Here is a 24,786-nt window from a genome sequence, read left to right as displayed (position 1 = left end):
GGTAATTATCAGAAAATAAGTCCCTTCAGGTCGAAGCAAACCCCTAAGAAAAAAAAATGTGGAGTAGGCCTAGTGTATAAGTCCCTTCAGGTCGAACAGAACCCCTCCGCTGAGCGTCTGGGTTCTGTTCTCCCTGTCGGGACTTATTTTCTGATAATTACCGGCGGACAATACATTATCCCTTACCTGTCAAATAGTTTGCACCAGATACTGACTGGTATATTTATATTGTAAAATTCGGATTTTATAGCATATAGGGCTCTGCAGGCTTTTTCTTTTAGTGCATTAACTGCCATGCTGAAGCTTCCTGCATGATGCAGTAATGAACAGACCGAGGTAAGTATACTGCATTGTGTGCTGTAGGACGGTGCTACCTAGGTTGAACATGTGTCTGTGTTCCTGACATCTCTCTCTCTTCCTGACATCTTCCTGACTCACTCTCTCTCTCTCAAATTCAAAGGAGCTTTATCAGCATGACTGTTTGGGTGAAGTGTTGCCAAAGCCAGTGTTACAGATAACACAGTAGAATCACAAAAAAAGGAAATAGACATACAACAATGAGGCATGTGAACACAGAATAAACTCTCTCTCTCTCTGTCATTATTCACTCACCATCTCACTCACTCACTCATTCTCTACAGTACAAATTGACAGGAAGAGCACACACAGAAAATCTCCATATCATAGCTCATTGATGTATGCATTGATTGAATGATAGCTGCATGGATTTTTCATGGGATCCATCACAGAACAATCGGATGTGTTCGAATGAGGTTTCTATTGTGAAGACTCTTCTGTACAAAGTCATAACACATGTTTGCTATGTGATGTGAGACTTGAAGTTAGACAGTATTAGACATTATTTCACCATTGAGGCGAACTGCACTGTCTTTGATCAGTACTGTTGCTATTGGGTATGTGAGATCATGTACTAGTGTGGTAAATGTCAAACAGATGTCAAGCAAAGAGCAGACCAGTCAGCCTCACTCTAGAGGCAATGTTTGGTCGCGAATGCGAATGCAATACTCCAGCTCAGAGAGACTTCACAGAATGAAATTCTGTGGTTAAATGGTCTCCAAGGTGCTGAGTGGCCCGTTTATCTGCTGCCTTTGTTATCTGCGCCATCCGAGCAGAGCCAAGCATCTTTAGTCTCAATTAGAGACTCTTTCTTTTCTCCCTCCTCATTATTTGTGTTAGTGCTCAGGGGAGACTGCAAAAACTCCTGCACTTCGCCTAGAAAGAGGCCTCCTTTCAACATGGTCGTTTTCAACCACAACAAATTACTTTTTTTCCCCCATTTCTTCTAGTTTGGAAAGTCAGCTACTGAGATGCCAGAGCCAAGGACATTTTCTTGGACCACAAGCAACATGTTATTGATATTTATTGGCATCAGATGACATGAAGACCGCAATCAAGTATGGCTGTTTGAGATAGCAGACTATTTTTAGTAAGGTCGGCATGTTAGATATTGACTGATTGATAAGGCAGACTGATTGAGAGATATAAGCATAAAATCCTAATCAGGAAATCCCAACATGACACTCTATTCGACACTGTGATGACACTCTGCAGATGACAGACGAGGAAGCTAAAAGCAGCTGGGATGTGCTCTAAGCTCCATGGCAACTCTGGCGTGGCAACCTGATTATGAGCCGGTTAGCATATGCGCTGGTGCACCCCTCACAGCTGCAGAAGGGAAGAAAGTCACCTTTACAGCCTTTCACAGATGTGGCATTTGTGCCTAAGATGTAGAATGTCTAAATAGTAATAGTCTGATGAGAGAAAATGTTCCATTAATGTGTTTGTGTGTGTGTGTGTGTGTGTGTGTGTGTGGCACATTATTAACAGATCTGCCTGCCAGTAAAATCAGTTTCTTATCTTTTTATCTTGCACCTGGCCAGGGCAACTATTGACTTTTTCAGATATGATCTGATTTTTCCCATGCAAATGAGTAACATATGACCCCAAATGTGCTTTGTCTTCAGATTGCTGTGTAGCCGAATACCTGAAGACAAGGTCGTCAGTCTGCCCACGGTTTTGTCGATGCTCCCCTCACTCTCCATTCTTTTAGCTCATAATATCTTTTATGAAAGCACTCGGAACAAAGCAGTGAAAAAGAGTTTTATGTCAGTGATAGTACCACAGAGACAAACTTTGAAATGGTTGAATGTGGGTTCTTCTGAAGGACACGCTGCATCTTTCAGAGCTACTGAAGAGTTCATATTCCTTTATTTTCCTCTTCCATCTCTCTTCTATCCTCTCTGTCGTGGGGAAACCTTTCCATCCTAACCAGGGTTGTAGTAGAGGCTAAACACAAGTAACCTCTGAAATTTCAGAAATAGAGTTTATCCACCTCTTATTAGAGTTTATCCACCTCTCAAAAGAGTTTATTCACCAATTGCAACTTTTAACATTTAAAAATCACACTGTATTATCCAAATTCACAATATGTACACTCATCAACACTCTAGGAAGCATTTCATACCACTAGTATTGTTATAAACATTGCATAATAACCTCCACCATCATCAATGGTTCTTAATGCCTTTTTAAAAAATCCGATACCGCCTGGAGCAGTTCACCTTACCGTGATCACAGAATTCATAGTTTACCCACCTCTTATCCCACTGCTTGGTTGAATTTCCCATTGTCCTACGTAATTTAGAACGACCATTAACCGTATGTTATCTGCACACCTATGAAGTAGATCCAATTTTTTGGCCGTATCACACTTGTATATTAATTCGCCGAACTCGTTGTGAAGTTTAAATGAACTGTCACGTTGCATCCGAGCTGTAAAATGCAGACGTTCAGAACATTGCAACATTGTAGCATATGACGGAGGTGGCTTTTAGCTAGATGGATGACAGCAGGCTAAGTAAAAGCGATGTTTCAAATCTAAAGTTCATCAGAATCTTGGGATACGCCCGCTTGACAACGGGAGAGATAGAACTAACGAGTGGCCTTTGGCCGTAACCATCTATTTAGAACTAGTAACGGCAGTTTGTCTTGTGAGTTGAGAAATAGTTGATATGTGTCGGAAGAAATTAGTTCTACAAACAAGACAGTTTTAGCGATTAAAACGTTTAAATTGTAACAGGAAATGAACACAACGCAAGTGGCAACAGTGGAATAAGCGGGATAATGGACTCCACGGTGGTCTGTTGCTCTGTTCACAGAAGTTAATGCACTACGAGGTTCGCGTCGGGGCCGTTTTACAACCTCGACCGTGCATTAACTTCTGTGAACAGACCACCGTGTCGTCCATTATCCCTTACTTATTTAACCACTATAGACCCTTTCAAGAGAGTTCCATTATCAGCATCATAGTTGGCCCCACAAGACTTCCGTTTTAACATTCCATATGTTATCTTAATGCAGAAGGTAGATTGGGAACCAAATAGAATGTTCAAGCATTGTTTTTGTTTACCTTGTTGAAAGGGTCTATACCCCTGATCCTAACAGAGAAATATAAGTTTGCTTTCAGGAAAGGAAGGACTGCAACATCCCAGAGCGATAGACCTTAGTGCTCTTCTACCCTCTAATGTAATATATTCCCAACAGTTAAGTAATGAACTCAAAGGCTAAGGAGAGTTGACATTACTCACACAAACTCACTTTCTTTGAGACTTGTGTGACTATTGAGGTATTGATTTCATTTTTCAAGAAAAAGGGGACAGGCAATCTTTTTTAGGGGGCAGGTTTGTGTCAAAAGTAAAAATATGCTTTTGTTTTAAACATTTACCATTCCAAAACTCTGTCACAACTATGTTTACTTGATCTTGTGAAATGCCTTACATAAACTACTTTTTGACTGGCTAATAGTCTTTAGCTTGACAAATGACTGCAATTTCTTCATGATGAATGGTCACAATTACAGCATTGTGCAGTCAATAGAAACAGTGTACACAGTGTAGGCCTATACAGCTATTCAAATAGCAAATGTTATGATTTATTAACCAATGCTTAACATGGACCAAACTGATAGCAAATGGGGCAAGCACATCTCATGGGTTTCACAAAGTCATGAGAAGAACTGCTCTTACTCTGATTCAACTCTGATTCAAAGAGTCTCTTCTCCACAGGTCTTTCACAGTCTGTTTTACTCAAGAACACTAGTCACAAGGTAATAGCAGGCCTACAGCATTAATAAAATGGCCCATGCTGGTACCGGTAATACAAACATGCCTCCACACGCCCCCATGGAGTTCAATCTTGTGCTTTGGCAGTAGCTACTGGGGCTAGAATGCTAGTTATGCTAGCAACGCTATGCTAAAGTGTACATGTGGCTCAATACAATTAATCATTCATGAGAAGTCTGTAACCAGGGAGACCCATGCTGTAATAAAGGCATACCTTTGCATAACCTCCCTCTCTGAGCTCTCCACCTGGGCACTGCTCTAAACAACAATTCTAAGAAAACATTTCTTTTCAAAATATAAATAGGGTTGTCACGACGGGCCATACAGGAGGTTTTATGCGTTCACAACTATGATTCCACCTTAAAGGAACCAAACAAATGTGTTTTTCAAGATCGAACGTGACATTTCATTTTGACATTTAGCCTACTTACTTCACATGGAATGGGCCAGACGCACAGATGACTTGAGCCTCATTCATCAATGCACATGATTAGAAAAATAACCTATAGGTCTTTAGAGTCTCAGCACAGCTGTCAGGCTGAGGATCTCTGAATAGAGCCATTCCTCAGGAAAGTGCCACCTCCTGGTGTGTCAAGCCGATTAGGTTTAGCTATGATACGGAGCAAATGCCAGCTCCCCCGTTCTCAGCCTTTTCCTCTGTTCAGACCCCCACTTCCTATTCCATTAATTCCTTCTCGTTACATCCCCCCCTCCTGCACACACACACACACACACACTCACACCCTAACCCTCCTTCCTCCTTTCATTCTGGACCATGTCCAATCTTAAGCCTTCTTGCCAATTACCCGTGTGGGTGGAGTGAGTGGAGTGTGTGAGAGCAGGTAAAGTCACGGTAACGAGAGGTTTCCTGCTCAACCCGCTGAAGGTGATTGATACCCCGCACAGCCTTTGCCTGGCTGCTGACGCCACTGGGGTTCAAAACATAACGGGTCTACATCCGTCAGAGCAGTGCCGTAGCCACGCTCACGCTGGTTTTACAATGACGTGCAAGTGTGTTTGTGTGTGTGAGAGAGAGAAATAGTATTGAGACTGGCAGGTTGACAAGGTCAGAGATAATTCTTGTGGAGAGATACTTCCATGTGTGTAGGGGAGTCTTTTGAACTGGCGGCCAACAGATGCGTTTTTCTTCATCTGACTACTCTCTTGACCTTCCGTTGCATACAATCACATGTCCGCCCAATTACAGCCTGCTTTTGAGTTTGACTGTGTCTCTCTTTTTGTTTATTTTACACTATGCCTCTTTTTTATTTTTTATTAAATAGGGCAATCAGATCCCCTTTGTCCTTATTCTCATGGCCAAGTGAAAGCCTTTGGTTTATCTCTTGCCTAATAGACTGGAACTGGTGATATGGGGGATAGTATTTGTAGGACATGTGAAAAAAAAACACACAAATATAACCACAAAATCATGCATAAACTCATACACACACACACACACACACACACACACACACACACACACACACCACAAAATATTGAATTACAGTTTAATTTCTGTCAGCCTCCCATGACACAGCTCATTACATCAATTAGCAGAGGCTGGCGGCTGTGTGCGTGCGAAACACCTTGTGAATGTGGTTACCTGTGTATGATTAATGGATACAGCCGTCACTAATAGGTTTTCCAGTGAATAATAATATGTGGCGAGACAAACCTTGTTCTGGGACAGGGAGATGTCAGCTGTTGCTCTGTGTGCAGCTTTTTACATTTTGTATTATTTTTTAATGAATACTAAAATTGTCTGAGGAGTAGCTTATTTTAGTGACTCTGAGGAGTGATGTGCACAAACACCTTTACAATGTCCACAAGTTTTCCCTAATCACTTTTAAAATGTCAACTTTTCCACAAACACCCTTAGTACAGGAAACAAAGCCCCAAAAAGTCCTTAGTTATACCTCCACCCGGGGTAGAACAAAACATAACCATGTTTTTATATCTTTGATATACCTATATTGTGCTTCGCTGCGCGGCGGTCATAATAAAGTGACACAGAAGCTAAATCCTCTAGTCATTTTTCAACATCGGAAAGACAAGACACATTTAAATAAAATGAAAGTGTGTTGACATTTGTGAGTCAGGGAATGTCTATAAAAACTAGATACTTTGTCTAATCAACTGGAAATGTGACAAACATGCTTGGATTAAGACCCATGGTTATCTTGCCTCACGTACAAGATAGGTAAAAAAATCCATAAGAACCACTGTTGGAAAGTTACAGAAAAAGGTATCATCTTGGGTCACCAAGTCCTCCAAAAAATCTTTAAAAGTGACCTCACTGCTAATAGATTATTTAGAGGGCATGTCAGATAAAAGCCTGTCCAGTCATTTAATTACCAATGTAAACGGCAGGAGTTACTGAATGGTACAGTGACTTTGTTTGGAAGTGTGGTCTATTGTCAGATGAAATGAAAATTGCGCTCTTTGGCTAGAAATACTTTAGGTGTGTTTGGCGTACATAGAAGAATGACTATACTGAAAAGAACCCCATACCTAATGAGAATTATGGTGGAGGGGCTGTGCTATTGTGGGGCTGTTTTTATTCCCAAAGGCCTTGGGAACCTAATTAAGGTGCACGGTATCATGAACACCAAGAAACCCTTTTCAAAGTTTCAAACATTTTTAAAGGAAATCTGTCAATCTCTGCCAAGACACTAAAATGGGTCATGACTAAGTGGGTCATGATTGGACCATTCATCAGGTCAATGAACCAAAACAAACGTCCAGATCAAGACAAATATGGTTTGCTGAACACAAAATCAAGCATTGCCATCTCAGTCTAAACTCCATCTAAACTCCATAAAAAAAACAGTGGGGTGAGTCAAAGAGAGAATGCACAAGTGTGGACCTAAGAATCTGGACGATTTGGGGAGAGTTTGTAAAGATAAATGGTCTTACAGTAAATGCCTTGCTTTGTATTTTCTAACTTTATGGGGTGTCATAGGAGAATGTTTTATTGGCAAAGGGAGGCTTAAGAAGGTCTTTCAAGCAGGTATTTTTTTACGAGATTTTCCTTTTTCACAAAATAAATTTGCTTCCCTTCAACCTTGGGATGACAGCGTTTTAAAACCCAAATATGTATTGCACATGATGAAATAATCTACCAGGAACAGGTATATTTCTGCTACTCTTTTGTGAAAGGCCACCCAACTCATCTGAAAATGATTGGATCCACAAATAGCCCCTCATATTCGCCCGACAGTCTGCATTACCCACTAATTGGAATTGCAAACATGTTTATTATTTAATGTGATGAATGAACATCAACAGTTCCTGGAAATGTCCACCATAACAAACAGATGTGAATATGCAGTGGCATGCCAAGTTAATTAGTGATACATATTATTACTGAATAATATGCTTTGCCTTTACAGCAAACAAGGAATGGTATCCAAATGTTATTGGTACAGATGGACCTTTGTGAGAATTAGACACTTGCGCTGTCTTAACTATAAGGGTTTCAGCTCAACTAAATGCCAGGAATATGCTTTTCTTAAGAAGTACCTGGATGTAGCCTATTGTTATGAAATAGTGTATGCCAGTGTATGCAGTTCACTATAGCAAAGCTCATTTCTTTTCCACTGTGGTGTGATGCTGCTGACACAAGAGAGCCCAACACGCTCGGCTGACTCATTTTAAAGGTACAAAGTCATAATCTTGTGGTAAGAAATGTGGTTGCTCCGAGTTGGAAGATTAACTGGATTGCCTGTTGGCCCTTTGGAAAATTTCCCAGAATGTGGCTTACCACCGCACACCTCTAACTAACCTGCCTGTTACTGGGATTCATGATTTCACACCCCCCTTCCCCAAGGACAGGATATACCCAAAGTGCACAGTTTTTCAGTTCTCTGTACTGCACACAGAGCAGGGGAATGTAGAAAAGACCTCTGTCAGCATTCAACACACATCTTTGAATTATGTTCAATGCCAATCAAGTACATGCAGCATCACAAAGGCAAACATTTATTTTTCTTCCATGATGTGTGTGTGTGTGTGTGTGTGTGTGTGTGTGTGTGTGTGAGAGAGAGGTGAGAGAGAGGGAGAGAGAGATAGAATTTGACTGAGAGTACTTGTATGTTTTTGGTCATGTGTGTGTGTGTGTGTGTGTGTGTGTGTGTGTGTGTGTGTACAGCTGAAAATGTTCATGCATGAATCTACAGCATGCCCCTGTCACCATAGGCCCTTTGCTTCCCATTTCATCCTGCTGACAACAGCAGATTCAGCTCCCTCCACAGACCCAAGTCCTCCACCCCCCTCCCTCTCCTTCACTGCCACTGTCTCAGTGGCCTTAATAAGAAAAATGTGTTGTCCGCTGATAAATAATTAGTGTTATGCATGGCTCCCCAGGGGTGAAACAATCACCCTACACACATCCCTAGAGCCGGCAGCCAACGAGGGATAGACCTGTGGCAGTAACACCCTCATTTGCACACAAAACACGTTACAGTACATGGGAGGTGCAGAGCGCTGCAATATTTGAATGCTTAGTTATACTATGTGATGTTATACGGCGACGTATCACAGGTTGGCATGAATGATATATGAGTTCTGCACCCCAGGATTATGATGCCTATGAAGTACCTCTGCAAGATCACCCATATAGGGGAAAGAGTAATGAATGTGCTTGTCCACACATCACTTTGACTGAGTAAACTCCAGCAATGCTGTGGTTCTTTGCAAACTAATCAGGTTCATCGGCGGAATTACCATTTCAGTAGAGATGCTTTTCCAGCTGCCTGCACCCATAAGTAGAAAATGTGTGGAACTGCAAAGTGTATTTACTTTGAGAGAGAGAGAGAGAGAGAGAGAGAGAGAGAGAGAGGAGAAAGAGAGAGAGAGGAGAAAGAGGCAATCTGGGCATGAGGTGGTGCAAGGAAAGGTTCAGTGCAAGGAAGTCAGGAAGATGATGATGAAAAGGAGAGAAGTAAGCAAGGGATGAAAGTGAGAAAAAAGGGTATGTTCAGAGAGAAAGAGAAGGTATGGAAAAAAAAACCCACTGGCAGCTGCAGGAGACCGAGCCAGAGGGACACAAGGCATCTTGGGAAGGCAGAGAGGAAAAGGATGGAGGGAACGAGGGAAGGAGAGAGGAAAGAAAAAAGAAAGGGATGAGTGAGCATACAGAGGCAGGTCTCAGTAATGGCTCCTATTGACAGAAGTGGCAGCGGCTGCCTGCCAAATCCCAGTGCAAACATGGCGTTAATTAACACACCTGCTGCTCATTATCCAGGCTTCCCCGTCCTGTACCTAAAGAGGCGAGAGAAGAGAGAGGAGACAGGAGAGAAGGAGGGTAGGGGATACAGGACTGATGGACATCTTGTAAAGGGAAGGTAAAGAATATACAGGGGTCTGTGACAGCTGGGAATGGAAAATACATGCACACACACACACACACGCACGCACGCGCACACACACACGCACGCACACGCGCACATGCACACACGCACGCACGCACGCACGCGCGCACACGCACACACGCACACACGCACACGCACACAAATGACCCAGCCAGCCATGCTTTGTCAGCTGCATCACTGTACAACAAGGTCTGCCCTCACGCCCACAGAAAAGCTACTGGCTATGTGCCACCTTCACTAACAGGTTCACTGGACATTCCCTCTCCCATTGGCACCAAATACAGCAGAAAGGCCAGTTCAGCACTCCCCCATTGACAGAGGCTGTGTTCTGGTCACACAGGCTGCTGCGGTCACTGCCTTCATTACACTGCTAAATGTCAGTCCCATCCCAAAGACTGGGAAAAGGTTAGGATGCAGTCCTCGGGCCTGTATGTGTGGATATGAGGCCACAGCTCCTGGCTACACGGCAAATCTCCTGCAGACAAAATTATTTTTAAAATTCAATATTCCAGATTATTGCACCAATGACAGGGTAAGTCACTGCAGCCACTATACTCAGAGATACCAGGCTTATGCTGCTTTCGAGATGTCTCGTAAATGTCTCGTAAATCCGCCGCCCGAGTTGGAAAGTGTAAATTACCCAGCTTTCTTGTGGCATTTTGGGCAGGCACGCCCACTTTACCTCGGAGTACTTGAGGGTACCCCGAGGTGGACGTACGACCTTACAACAAACATGGCTGCGCCCATAGTTGAGATGAGATGACATGTATTTTTTTGCATTTGTACTGTGTTGGTCATGTTAAAGTTGATGTAATGCTCTTACACACTAGATTACATTGCTGCTTCAATCCGGTCACCAATTCATGCATTGCATGGTCTTGCTGTGCCTGCAATACAATGTAACAATTTGTTTTCCAGCCGTTTAGCTAGAGGCTACATGTAGCACAAAACAATAACAATGACTAGCCTCCTGCTAATGCCCCTCGTGGCTCGAGAGAAAGGCGTTCCTAAAGCCACTCATTGGTACATGTTGTACGGGTGGGTGTACGATGATTTACAAGACATCTCGAAAGCAGCATTAGTTGGACTGGTGGATCTATGCACATTTATGGATTAAATACAATGTAGTGTCACACACTGATGCATTTAACGGCAAGAATCAATGTTATGATGTCATGTATTGCAGTCTTGGAGGTGACTATTGCCAAGTCTTATTGGTTTAAACACACAAATTATGGTATGGGCTACTGGCTTTATTGGCAACTTTAATTTCAACACGCTGACACGGTGAAGATTTTATAATTGAATCCCTTACGGATCACACAAATGATCTGCTAATGTGGGAACGAGACAGTAATTAATCTTGTGACATTTTTATCGAAGTATTCAATTCTGCACCATCTTATCTGGGCCCAACCTTAATGCATAGCAGGTTGCGTCAACTTGTATATATTCTTTCTAACATGAGCCCTGATGAGCACATGCTAATATGTTGCATCTAAGGAAGTAATGTGTTCTCCTTACTAATCAATAAGACATGGGCAGCCGTGGCCTACTGGTTAGCGCTTCGGTTGCCGGTTCGAACCCCGACCAGTAGGCATGGCAGAAGTGCCCTTGACGAAGGCACCTAACCCCTCACTGCTCCCTGAGCGTCGCTGTTGTTGCAGGCAGCTCACTGCACCGGGATTAGTGTGTGTGCTTCACCTCACTGTGTGCTGAGTGTGTTTCACTAATTCACGGATTGGGATAAATGCACCAAATTTCCAAATTTCCCTCACGGAGCGCTCTAGAACATTTGCTTGGGAAGAAGGGACGAGTGTCTGAGTGTGCGTCTGGACCAATAACCCACTGAGAAGGAGACTGTGCTTAAAGCAAGGACAGGCTCAGACAACAGTGAGTGTTCTCTCTTCTGTCGTCAAGGGTGACTCAAGCTCAGGTTGTTACAATAGATAAAGTGCAGAGAATCTTTTGGGTGAAGCTCCCTCCTGAGTTTGTATTATCTGGGCAAGCTACTCTGTGTATTTGATTGTCTCCACTTGACAGGGCATTTAACAAGCAAATTAACAACAAAATTAGACTAATTTGAAGAAGTTTAATCTTTCTCTCATTATGGCAACATATGTTTTTATCTCTATAACCCTTGCTTTATAATCACAATAACAAGTGTAGTCTGTAATGAATTCATCAAAATTATAGCCATCTGCACCTGTCTACTTTATTTCGGTAATTGTCATGCACCTTAGAGTCATTACTGGCCCTTACCACCTCTGCTGGTCTGTTCAATTGGTAAATAAAAATGAAAACAGAAATAAAATGTGACCAATCACCTTGGTCTTTCATATCACTTCCCCTTAAGGAGGTGCACAGTTCTTCAAATATTTATTGTGGAGACCTGATAAAATTGAAGGACATGCTGAGACGATGTCCTCAACAATATAACTATTTCTCACGGCCCCACAGGTTCCTATGACAGATTCAATACCCTCCACAATTCAATACCCCAAACAATCTATTGAGCAACTCATTTGCCATCTCTGGGGAAAGCCTGGGAAAACGAAATCCTTGGACCACAATGGCTTTTTCACTTCACTTTATTCCCCATTGACGTCTTCTGTGGAGAGGTACTAAGGGTTGGGCAGCACGAACCAGCCAAGGCCAGAGCTCACATTAACCCCCAGCCCCCCCCCCCCCCCCCACACACACACACACACACTCACTTTTACTTCCTCTACCACTGTGACGCAAACCAATCACACACTCATTAGTCTCAAGCCATTATGCCTCATGTCTGAGTTAGCACAAGGAATGATGGGATTCACCCACCCCGACACTGAATGAAGATTAAACTGAGGGATGTATAGCAGTGTCAGAGACGGTAAAGTTCACATAATATATGGATCATTTGTTTGTTTATAGCAAACCTGTGTGGCAAACAACAGGCGGCCGCGGCCTCCATTAGAGTTAACATATGATGATGTCACGATGTGGCGAAAAATCCGGATCCACAGTAAGATATATGATTGATTCATGCCAGCTGCTATCAGGTACATTGCAATGCTAATGTACATGTAATGTAAAGTAACAGAATAACCTGTAGGCACACTCGAGACATATAAAGTCTGTGAGTGTAAGTACAGTATAAAGACATCTTAGAGAAGGTGAGGGAGAGAAAAAGAGAGAGAGAGAGAGAGAGAGAGAGAGGATAAACTATGTTCAGTACATCACAAGACTGACAGAATAACTGAGAATAGGTGCCTGCCGTGGGCAAGGTTAAAGAAGATGCAGACATGGTTGAGACAGACGTCCTAAAGGTATTCTCCATCAATAGCACACAAAGGCACACAAACAGGCAAAACAGAAACAAAGGACTAGAGCTCAAGAGAAAGACTTTCAGAGGTCACATTCGACCTGCTATGAACAGATGAACTGCACATCCACATTTGTATATACACATATCTATTCATATGAATAGGCTTAATATGCATATGCATCCTGTACTGGTATGTGTTACAGGACATTACACTCATACTAGTTAAACAAGAAAATTACATTGACAGGAAATGACTCTTCACAGTGACAACCAACAATTATCTACCCCTGGAAACGGCACCAGATAATAATGGAGAATTCCAGGCAGCCAGCTGATGTTAACAGCCTGGTGATGATCGGCAGAGAAACACAGAAAAGCCAGCCAGGCTGACGTATGTCTACACCACTCTGGTTTTGTCTGCAGTCTCATTCACAATTAGCGCTGCCAATCGCTATGTGCGGCGTCCCTGATTAAAACATTTCAATTGAGTCGCTCCAGGCACCATCATTTCCCTGTGAGAGCAGCAAGAGGCTTAAACAACAAGGCAATTGCTTTAATTAGGTTTAAGTGCAAACTGTTACAAAAAATGTGAGTGTGTGTTCCTTGAATAGGCAGTGTGTGTGTGTGTGTGTGACATTCTCAATTAGTTTGAGTTTGTTTTTGCAACACTACCATTTTATCAGTACTTGTAAAATGTACATGTTTATGTGTGTATGCATGTTTGTGTATGTATGCACATGAAAGTGTGTGTGTGTGTGTGTGTGTATGAATGTGCATGTATGTCTGTGTGTGTGTGTGTGTGTGTGTGTGCACTGACATAACAGCTATCTATTCTATGCCTGCTGTAGGGCAAAAATACATAGTTGGCTCCCTTGTTGAGAGCAAGGCATCCAGCACTGGAGAATGTAACTCCAGCTGTTGAGCAGATCAATGCTGCAGTCACTGGTGTGTGTGTGTGTGTGTGTGTGTGTGTGTGTGTGCCTGTGCATGTGTGGTCCTGACTGCAGCAATGCGGCAACAGACACTCTTTCATCACACTCTAGTTTTGACTTCCAAACAGCGGGTACAGTAGATACACACACTGAAGGCGCTAGTGAGCAGAGCAACACTAATTGCCTACTGGAGCAACAGAGCATCTCAGAGCAACAGTAATAGAAATATGAAATCTACTAGATAATGAGTTTTGACACCTCTATAACTCAAACACACCCCTTTGCTTAGGCTGAAACCATTGGGAATGGATGTATATTGAAATGTATACACAAGAATACAATATGGAAGCTATAGCAGTATAGTATAGCATCCATCTCTCATCTCATAGTATAGCATCCAGCTCTCATCTCATCCAGCTCAAATTCTACCTATCCCTTTACTCGTCTCTGTGTCACCTTTCATTGACTGGTAGCGTGGCCAAAGGACTGTCTCCTTAGAAGGGGCTATGTTGCACAGATTGGGACGATAGGGACTTACATGGCACTGTTTCCATGGTAACAACTCACGTAGTGTGCCACATAGTATAATCCTTGACACTTAGGTATGCTCATGTGTCTTCTCTTCTCAGGGCATAGCAAAGGCTGTGTGGCAAATAGCTCAGCTTTATATGTGCTTGTCTGTCTGTACACCTTGTGAAATTGTATAAGTGTAGGACTGTACATCGCGCGCCACGACTGTATCGTTGCACTGTCAGTGAAGGAGCTCCGCGACAATGCCACCTTTACTGCAATTCATCACAACGAAAAGATCAAGACAGACTGGTTCTCCCCCCCACACGAACAGTACGCTACATTGGAAACTGCCATAAATAGCTTACCAAATACACCTGACATAGTTGTAATTAATGAACACACCAAAGCTGTTACAATAATAGAAATTGGTTGCTCTTTCGATGCTTACATGGACATCTGCTATGCTTCAAAACTGTTAAAATATCAACCATGGTACAATGTCAATAACTCTGGCTACTCCTGTAAAATCATTGCCCTCATTTTTGGTAGTTTAGGCCATGTGCACAAGATTAGTGTAAGAGGCCTGCAGATCTGCGGACTACATAAGAACAAGGCCAAGAAACTGACAAGATATTGCTCTGTATCTGCAGTAATTAGCCTCTACATATGGAGGCGTACTGTAGGTGCCACCTTTACCCCTAATGTGCATAATGGACTGGATATTGGCTGCTGTTGTACACCTTTCTATCACATTTGGATTATGCCATGATATATGCTTATCTTCTAATCCAAATAAAGAATTTAAATGTGTGTGTGAGTGTGCACATGTATGTGGGGGTGTGCTGTGTGTGTGTGTGTGTGTGTGCACATGTATGTGGTTGTGTGCTGTGTATGTGTATGTGAGCTTGACCGAGCTTGACCGATCACACCATCTCCAAAACAATTGAAGATGTTTGCTCTCTATGTGGTGTGTGGGCTAAGACACACGGTACCCCTGGGACTGCTGCGTACATACACGCTGAATGAACAAACAGAGACATGCACCAGGTCTCCGTCACCTCCCCCTTTCAAAGCCACATTAACAGTCTCCACACCCATCCCACATTAATACCCAACGACACTAATGGCTCACGAAACAGCCCCGTAATTGCAATCAAGCCCTCAGAACGCGGAAGAGGGTGGTGGGAGGGCTTCGGATGGTAAATCGCAGCCACCCTGATGACCCTCATATACGTCCCATCATCCATCAAGACCCAATAACCTGATCAGGCCGTCCTTCAGTCACCTCAGAAGGAGGAAAGGAGGATTGGCGAGCCCTCTGTTGAGTCACCCTGCAATGCTCTCCCAGGCCTGGGGTCTTTGGATGTGTCAGTTGGCCAAGGACAATCACAGAGACTCAAAGCAGTTGGGAGGCGCTGACTTGTCTGTCATGTCAGTGGAGTCGCGCGTGAAATATGAAGCTGACCAGAAAGCAGATTACTGTTAACTCTCCTGTGTGCTGCTGAAGATTCGTAATGTCTCTCATACAAAATGTATTGTTTTTACTGAAGATGAAGGGCCATATCGTATGTCCGGCGGAAAGTGCGATGGAAGGCTTATTCTTATCTTACACCCAATAAAGTCAATATTTCGCCATGCGTTCCACTTTTATTAAACCTTGCATCCAGGGTATGATTCGTTCATTCACTTTTCCATTCTTGTGTTACTGTCCTTAGTTAAATAATTAGTTTATTTCACATTTCTTACATGTTTACATACATGCATTCATGACACATTCATATACATGCACTTTAAGTTTAGCTTTTAGTTCCCAGGGCCTTTTTGGAGTAAATACAGCCCCACAATATCACAGACCCTCCACAAATATTTTTTGATTCTGGGGTTATTCTATGCTAATTCCACCTGTGTTTCTTGCCAAAGAGCTCAATTTTCTGACAATAAACCATGATTCCAGACAGTCACTGTAGCATAAACATTTACATTTGTAATTAAATAACAGGAAAGGCTTTTTACCTGTTATGCCATTAGCGCTGAGGTCACTTTTGAGACTTGGTGACCCCAAGACGAGTTTTTTCTGTAACTCTTCAACAGTGGTTCTTGTTACTCCTCTCAAGTCGAAATCACGAAACCAAGTCGTTCTTTACTATTTACTGGCATTTATTCACACGTATGTGCAAAGGCGTGCCGTGAGAACTAAACATACAGAAACAGAAATACATGAAAACATAAATTACATTCTCATAGAGACCACATACATAGCGTAAATAACCTTACGATTACCAGAGAATGTCTAATAAGGGGAGAACCTTCACTCTCGGAACTCTTCCGGTGTGGTACTGCATCTAGGGGCGCTTGCGGGCGAGTCCAGAATGAATGGAGGTCTATAGAGCTGTACCCCTCAAAATCCACTTTTCTCGGGATATAATTTTTTTTCAAGTAATTTGAATATTGTATTCGAAAGGGGAGGCAAAGACAATACACTTGGTTGAGTATTATATTTTTTAAAGTCACTAAATTGTTCTAAAAAGCCTTTCAAACGTGTCAATGACGTCATTCATTAGCATTATCATAGCATAGTATAGCATCAATGCTAGCGTGTTATGGGCAACAACGACCCAACCTGTAAGAAAGCGAAAGGACATGACTTCCGGATTATTTCACTTTTGATTGATAATCCATATCCATTTTGCGAAAAATAAAATAAAATCTGAGGGTTTCAGTTGTTAAATAGGTGAAAACAATAAATTTAGCCATATAGCTCCATAGGACCCCATGTATTTTGGACTCGCCCGCGATCGCCATCTAGGTGAACTCTGGTGAACTGCAGCCAAATTCGGTTTGTATGGGATTAATAGAGAGTGGGGAGGCTCTCCGTAGACGGGCTCTGCGATTACACAGACGAACACAACTTTGTCAAGCTAGCATTAACATCTATTAACACAAAATAACAGCAAGAAAGCAACTGTACCTCATTGGCCGCTTTTACTTGAGAGAAATAAACCAACGGGTCTTCACATCTTCATTAAACACAAATAGTAATTTCCATGTACTGTATGAAATACACCAACTTTCTTGCATACTGTAGACGCTCTCAAACGGCGTGGTCCAAACGGTACCAATCCCTTCAAAACAAAAGCCCTGACACTGTCTCTAGCTTCAGAACTTTGGTTCCGGCATGAGTCAGAACGCACTCCAAGCTTAGATTTAAAACTCCAATGAAATGAACACACAAATAATATGTATATATTTTAACATTAAATTGTTCTTACTTCTTAACTATTTATTGATTTATGTATTCATGAACTAATTTATTTGTATTTATATTTCTTAGCCTATCTATTTATTCAGCTGCCCTCTACTGCAGCTACACTCCCACCAAATCACTTGTGATTTCAATTGCATATTAGAATGAATGTTAAAGGAGAATTCCGGTGTGATATTGACCTAAAGTGTATTGAAACATGATACCGAGTGTGAACGTATGTCTCATAGCCCATCTCGGCTTGTCCCCTGCACTCCAAAATCTGGCGCTAGTTAGCCGATGCTACCAACAGCTTTTTCAATAGTGCTGCTTCGGCATCGGGCTAGCCATGCAAATAAATCACTGTTTTACACCCATTTACGAGGCTTCATAAAGGTACGTTCGTAAGGAAGAACTGTCAAGTCTTGGTGATAACTGATCCAGAATGGACGTCAACACACTCCGCACTGTCCTGATTTGTCTTTCCCAGGCTCCCCCCCATATGGCTTGCTGCTGGAGTATTCATAACAAACTCACAACCCAAGTCTTTTAAACACTCCTGATTCATGTCCTTCAATGCTTCTGCGAACTCATGCCTCGCGCCTACAAAGTTAGTCCCTTGATCGGACCTAAGTTGGCGAACTGGACCTCGAATGGCTATGAAGGCACAGAGAGCATTGATGAAGGCGTCAGTACTTAAATCATCCAGCATCTCTAAGTGCACAGCACGGGAGCACATACAGGTAAGTAAAAGACCATAGCGCTTTACCTCCTTCCTCCCATCTTTGACATAGAATGGGCCGAAGCAATCCATGCCACAATAGGCAAAGGGAGGTGTTGCTTCCAAGCGTTCTGGAGGTAGGTCAGACATTCTTTGTATTTCAGCACATCTCCTGAATTTTCTACATTTACAACACTTGTAGATATACGAAGAGACAGCACTGCTACAACCTATAATCCAGACACCATTTGATCTCAATTCATTCATGGTTATACCTCGTCCTTGATGTTGTGCTCTTTCGTGATAGTGTTTAATCAATAAGGTTGATATATGACTTTCTCTTGGCAGGATCACTGGATGCTTTACTTCTGGGTGCAATGCAGCGCGCTCCTAGTGTCCACCCACCCTGAGGATACCATGTACATCTAAGAATGGGCTTAACCTGTGCATGGGCTTAACCTGTCTTGTATTCCCTAATAATTTCTTCCTTGCATTTTAGGCTTTGCATCTCTTCAGAGAAGGAGGATTCTTGGACCAGCTGGATGATGGTAAGTTCTGCCTCCTTCCTCTCTTCCAGACTAGTTGCTTCACAGGTTTTTGACTTCAAACCTTTGATTTCCTTGGCCCACCGCTTAAGCCTAGCTATAGCGTTCACAGCTTTTCCCCAGTCGGAGAACTTTTGGAGACGATCAAGCACTGATCTTTCTTCTTTGGCCTGGGTCTTAAGTACATGGGCCTTCCGAAGCTCTGGGTCATCAGTCGTAATCTCTCCCACCTTGATATCACCACTGGGAAGTTCTTCATGCCAGAGAAAATCTGGACCAGAAAACCAGTTGGAGTCAATGAGCTCCTTTGCCTTCCGGCCTCTGGACGCATGATCGGCAGGATTGTCTTCAGTGCTCACATGTCTCCACTGATCTGGTCTGGTACTGTCTTTAATCCGCTGGATGCGGTTTGCCACAAATACGTGAAATCTTCTCGTATCATTGTTGACGTAACCCAAGACAACCTTTGAGTCTGTCCAGAAGACTTCTTGAGCGTCTATTTCAAACTCCTTCCTGAGCATGTCACTTGTACGCACGGCAACAACGGCTGCTGACAGCTCAAGTCTTGGCACAGTTGTAACTTTAGTGGGGGCCACTCTGGCCTTACCCATCACTAAAGAAGTAATGGAGCTCATGCCTTTTGACTTCCTTGAACTCTGCTGGGAGAAAACATCGCTGAATCTTGACATCTGCTAGGTTCTTCAAGTCAAAAAGCCAGGACTCCCATTGTGGTCTTAGATCATCTGGTAAAGGATCATCCCATCCAACCTTGTCACGGCACATCTGCTGTAGGATTTGCTTCCCAACCAGAATAAAGGGTGCAACAAAGCCTAATGGGTCAAAGATGGATGCTACTGTCGACAAGACTCCTCTCCTTGAAAGTGGCCTTTCATTCACCACTACTCTGAAGCTGAAGTGATCCGACGTGATGCACCATTTAACACCTAGGGCTCTCTCAATCTGTGGTTCTCCCAAAGCTAAGTCTGGATTTCTTGAAGCGTCAGCACACTCTTCTTTTGGAATGGACGCAAACACTTCTTGGCAGTTGGAAATGAACTTGTGAATGCGTAGCTTTCCAGAGTTACAGAGCTGTCTAGCTTCACTGACTAACTGTATGGCTTCTTCATTCGTTGAGACACTTATCAGGCCATCATCCACATAAAAATTCCTTTCAATGAAGCGGATAGATGTTTCACTGAATCAACCTTGTCCTTGTGCAGCAATGTGCTTGAGGCCATAGTTTGCACAGCCAGGTGACGAGGCTGCACCGAATAGGTGCACTTTCATCCGGTAAACTGATGGCTCTGACTTAACGTCTCCGTTGTCCCACCACAGGAATCTTAAGTAGTCTTGATCATCTGTTCTTACACGGAATTGGTGAAACATGCGCTCAATATCGCACATCACAGCTACAGGACCCTTACGAAAGCGACAGAGGACACCTACTAAGGTATTCGTTAACTCTGGTCCTGTGAGTAGATGGTCGTTTAATGTACACCTTTGAACCTTGCTGAACAATCAAACACCACACGGATCTTCCCTGGTTTCTGAGGGTGATAGACCCCGTGGTGAGGAATGTACCAGCAAGCGCTCTGGTGGACTTCATGTTCTGGAACCTTCTCGGCATCGCCACAGGCTATGGTGTCACTCATGAATGCAGCATAGTCCTTGTGGTATTGCTTGTCCTTCTCAAATCTTCTTTTCAGACAATTGAGTCGGGGATCTGCACACTTCCTGTTGTTTGGCAGACATGGCTTGTTTTCTTTAAATGGCAGGGGCATTTCACAGCCTCCATCTGCCTGTATCTTTATACCCTCCTCCATTATTTAGATGAAGCGAAGGTCTTCCTGAGAGAAGTGAGCATCTTCCACATTCCTTTCACTAAAATCTGACTCAAGCGCCTTCAGCACATCTGTAGGAGCGATGAGTTCCTTGACTTGTGTTCTACATATGTACTGAACTTGACTTGTTAGGTTAACAGGTGACTGTAGAAAAGGTGCAACCTGTCTCACAACAATTCTATGGCTGCTTCCAATGGCATCACCATAATCAACACAGGGATTGACGCAACTGACAATGCTCCAACCAAGGTCAGTTCTTACTGCAAATGGCTCGTCATCCTTGCCTGATACAATTTCTCTGGGCAACAGGGCTTGAGAACAGTTGTACCCTATTAGCAAACCGATGTCACAGTCAATTAAAGGAGCAATTTCTTCACCAAGGTGCTCTAGGTGAGAACATGCTCTTGCTGTTTTAGATGTAGGAATGTGACTTAGACTAGCAGGAATAAACTCTCGGGAATAGGTCACTGGAAGAGGGATTATCTTGGAGGAATAAAAGCCTCTGACCTGCAACCCAGTTAGTTTGTGACTTGGAATAACAGTTTGTTTAGATGAAAGGGTGGAAAGCTTTAATTGTACAGGCTCTCTTTGTGTATCAAGAGTCTCTGCCTTTTCTTGTAGGATAAAGGTGCTATCGCTCTGACTGTCCAGAAGAGCATATACAAGAACTTCAATCTCTGGGTTACTTGTTGTTGACAGCCACACTGGCACTATTTTGGATGCATATGTGCTATTCCTGTTTTGTGTTACTTGATTAGACGTAGCTATGTTTGACATTTCATTACTGTCTTTAGACTCTGTCCATTCCTTTGACCTTTCTTTCTCCTTTAGGTGTTTTGCACTCTCTCTTTGTCCATCAACTTCATTCCCTTTCTTTGGATCCGCCTTGGTGCGGTCTTCATGTAAACATGTGGGATGTTTCCCTTTGCACACGTTACAAACACTTCTCCTTTCACAGTTCTTTGAGTGATGTCCTGGCTTCAAACATCCAAAACACAATTTCTTTGTTTGCACATACTTAATTCGTTCGGTGACAGACTTCTCCATGAACTTTCGGCATGTGTGAATAACATGATTTGACTTCTCACAAAACACACACTTTAGCATCAACCTTTTGTACTTTAGTGTCTGCTTTCTCTTCAGATCCACTTGCCAGCACCTTTGCACCAACACTTCGAAACTTGGATGGCTTCACCTTTTCACCTTCACCAGACTTAAATCAACTCCAAAGAGTTTCTTCTACCTTAAAATAATGTTTCCAAAATCGTTTCAGTGGTTCATCAACTCGTAATAGGGTGAACGGCACTTCTGCATTCGCTTCGCAGCCCTCTATCGGCTATAACCGCACTATGTAAGTTTGCCAGATCGGGTAGCGGAACTGTAGTTCGATGGAATGACACATAAGAAACTACAAATGTGACTTGCATCTGATGTCGCAATACATCGTACTTTCATAAAATCATGCCACATATTCTACCTTGTCTGTGGACATTGTTATTTCCAAAGCCAGTGCTGGATAAACAAATAGTGCGTACGACAGAGGAAAAGTTCTTTGGTGTTGCTTTAAGAGCACGAAGAGAGGTTATGGGATTACAAGCTATCTTGGCTTCTCTAGTTATAAACTCAACAAACTGATTGAAGCTTGGAAAGGCTCTAGTAGCTTCTTCAAGTTCAATGACCTTTCTGTTCCATCTGGCGGTTATCCAGTCAGGAAGCTTGCTAAGCATTTTTTGGTTTTCACTGAAGTCATTCAGGACTTCGAGACTCCTAATATGAGACATTGCTGCTTGACAGCCTCGAAGGAAGTCTGAGAATTCTCTTAGTTCAACACTGTCTTTGGGTCCTATCTTTGGCCATGAATTTAGTTTATCCTGGAAAGCTTTAGCGATCACAAAGGGACTGCCATATCTTTCTTTCAATATTTCCCATGCTGACTCATAAGCTTTGTCAGTGCCCAAGAGGAAATAACTTTCAATGGCTTTCTTTGCAGGTCCTGTGACATATTTGCGGAGGTAGTAAATATTTTAATTTACAGGAATGTTCTTCCGGCCTATCAGTGTTTGAAACGACATCTTCCAGTCCTTGTATCTTATTGGGTCTCCATTAAATGCAGGTGGCTCTGGCACTGGAAGACGGCTTGCATTTATGGACTCTGCTATTGCTTCGGCAAGTATTATTGTGCCATTGTCTTGATAAGTGGGCCTAGCAGGTTCATGGCTTGTGGTGTGTCTTATGGCAGGCTGTGAAGGCATATGATGCACTAGAAGAGCCTTTGGTTTGGGTGGATGCTGCAACAGTTCATGATTGTGGAGAAGCTCGGATATCTCTTCATCAGAGCCTGCGTCTTGTTCATAAACTTGTAGTTTTGCCCTTGCCGCATTCATCCTTTTAGTTGTTTCCAAACGTTCTAACTGTCTTTGCTTCTCTTCTAGCAACTTTAGTCTTTCAGCATTTTCTGCCTCTTGTAGTGCTAGCTTCTTCCTGTGCTTCAAGCCTTTCAAGCTCTTGTTCTTCATGTTCCATTTCTTCCAAGATTTTAAAGGTGGCTTGAGTTGCGGCTTGTTTTCTTGTGGAGGACAGGCTTGAACATCTTGATCCTTTACTTGAAGGGCCTTGGGATTCTATAGATGAAAACACAGAGCCAGTTTTAGCCCATGGTGCTTGCCTTGCATCAAAATCCTGATTCGTGTCGTCATCAAGGAGTCTGTCGGCTACCTGAAAAGTTTAAGTGTTTAAACTAACATTTACAGTGGTCTATTTGATAGTGTATTGGCCCTGACTAAGTTCGTGTGATGTATAAACCCCAATCCTTGTTGATACAAGTGTCAATATTTTTCGCTGAGAAAGTTTCAAACTATGACCATAACGGCCTTTCCACCAATCAGAGGCATCACTGTGGGATTGTGGGATTGTTCAGGATTGTGGGTAATGAAGTACTTATCTAAGAGATTGCGAATAAAAGGCATTTATCTCAAAACAAGGTTAGTGCCCCATGAACTCTTGGTGTCTATAGGAGCATATACAATCACTTAGTACAGCCGTAGCTGGTTTTAAGTCTACCACGTGCAGTTAAAGGAGAATTCCGGTGTGATATTGACCTAAAGTGTATCGAAACATGATACCGAGTGTGAACGTATGTCTCATAGCCCATCTCGGCTTGTCCCCTGCACTCCAAAATCTGGCGCTAGTTAGCCGATGCTACCAACATCTTTTTCAATAGTGGTGCTTCGGCATCGGGCTAGCCATGCAAATAAATCACTGTTTTACACCCATTTACGAGGCTCAATGTATCTCCACACTTCATTGGTAGACTTCCGAGGGCCCTGACATTTAAAACGAGACATTGAGAACTTTGAAAAAGCACTGGTAGTTTACTTACAAGACGATTTATACAGACAGTATCTTCACGAAGTTTAGCGTTTGCAGCCATCTTGAATTTAGTCACGATAAGTCGAGCAACGAGTAAGAATGAACAGCTATGATAAGGGATCAGATTCCAAAAATAATTCAGTGGAAATGCATGGATTCCAGTTGCTGCTACTGGAAGAAACTGGAATCCATGCATTTCCACTGAATTATTTTTGGAATCTGATCCCTTATCATAGCTGTTCATTCTTACTCGTTGCTCGACTTATCGTGACTAAATTCAAGATGGCTGCAAACGCTAAACTTCGTGAAGATACTGTCTGTATAAATCGTCTTGTAAGTAAACTACCAGTGCTTTTTCAAAGTTCTCAATGTCTCGTTTTAAATGTCAGGGCCCTCGGAAGTCTACCAATGAAGTGTGGAGATACATTGAGCCTCGTAAATGGGTGTAAAACAGTGATTTATTTGCATGGCTAGCCCGATGCCGAAGCACCACTATTGAAAAAGATGTTGGTAGCATCGGCTAACTAGCGCCAGATTTTGGAGTGCAGGGGACAAGCCGAGATGGGCTATGAGACATACGTTCACACTCGGTATCATGTTTCAATACACTTTAGGTCAATATCACACCGGAATTCTCCTTTAAGTTTTTATGGCTTATACCGCAATTGTCAATGGAAAAATTGCATTGAATTTTTACCTTCGGCATCGGCTGTGGGCGGGACTGTGCAGCTCGCCTCCCGATCCGAGGTGCTGCTGTTCGCGGGTTCGAGTCCGGGCGTGTGCAGGGCTGAATCGCGCAG

The 24,786-nt window shown here is 42.9% G+C and overlaps 1 long non-coding RNA gene across 1 annotated transcript; it reads left to right on the top strand.

The window, feature by feature from the left end:
• The first annotated feature begins 211 nt into the window (after positions 1-211).
• Positions 212-1,847, top strand: LOC121696341. Its single transcript, XR_006026294.1, has 3 exons — positions 212-336; positions 1,308-1,415; positions 1,573-1,847. It is a non-coding gene; the product is annotated as an uncharacterized LOC121696341 (long non-coding RNA).
• The last annotated feature ends 22,939 nt before the right edge of the window (positions 1,848-24,786 follow it).

This window comes from Alosa sapidissima, chromosome 21, assembly GCF_018492685.1.
Source record: "Alosa sapidissima isolate fAloSap1 chromosome 21, fAloSap1.pri, whole genome shotgun sequence".
Classification (NCBI taxonomy): domain Eukaryota; kingdom Metazoa; phylum Chordata; class Actinopteri; order Clupeiformes; family Clupeidae; genus Alosa; species Alosa sapidissima.
The sequence above is the reverse complement of the archived record's forward strand: the minus strand, read 5'-3'. Positions and strand labels throughout refer to the sequence as shown.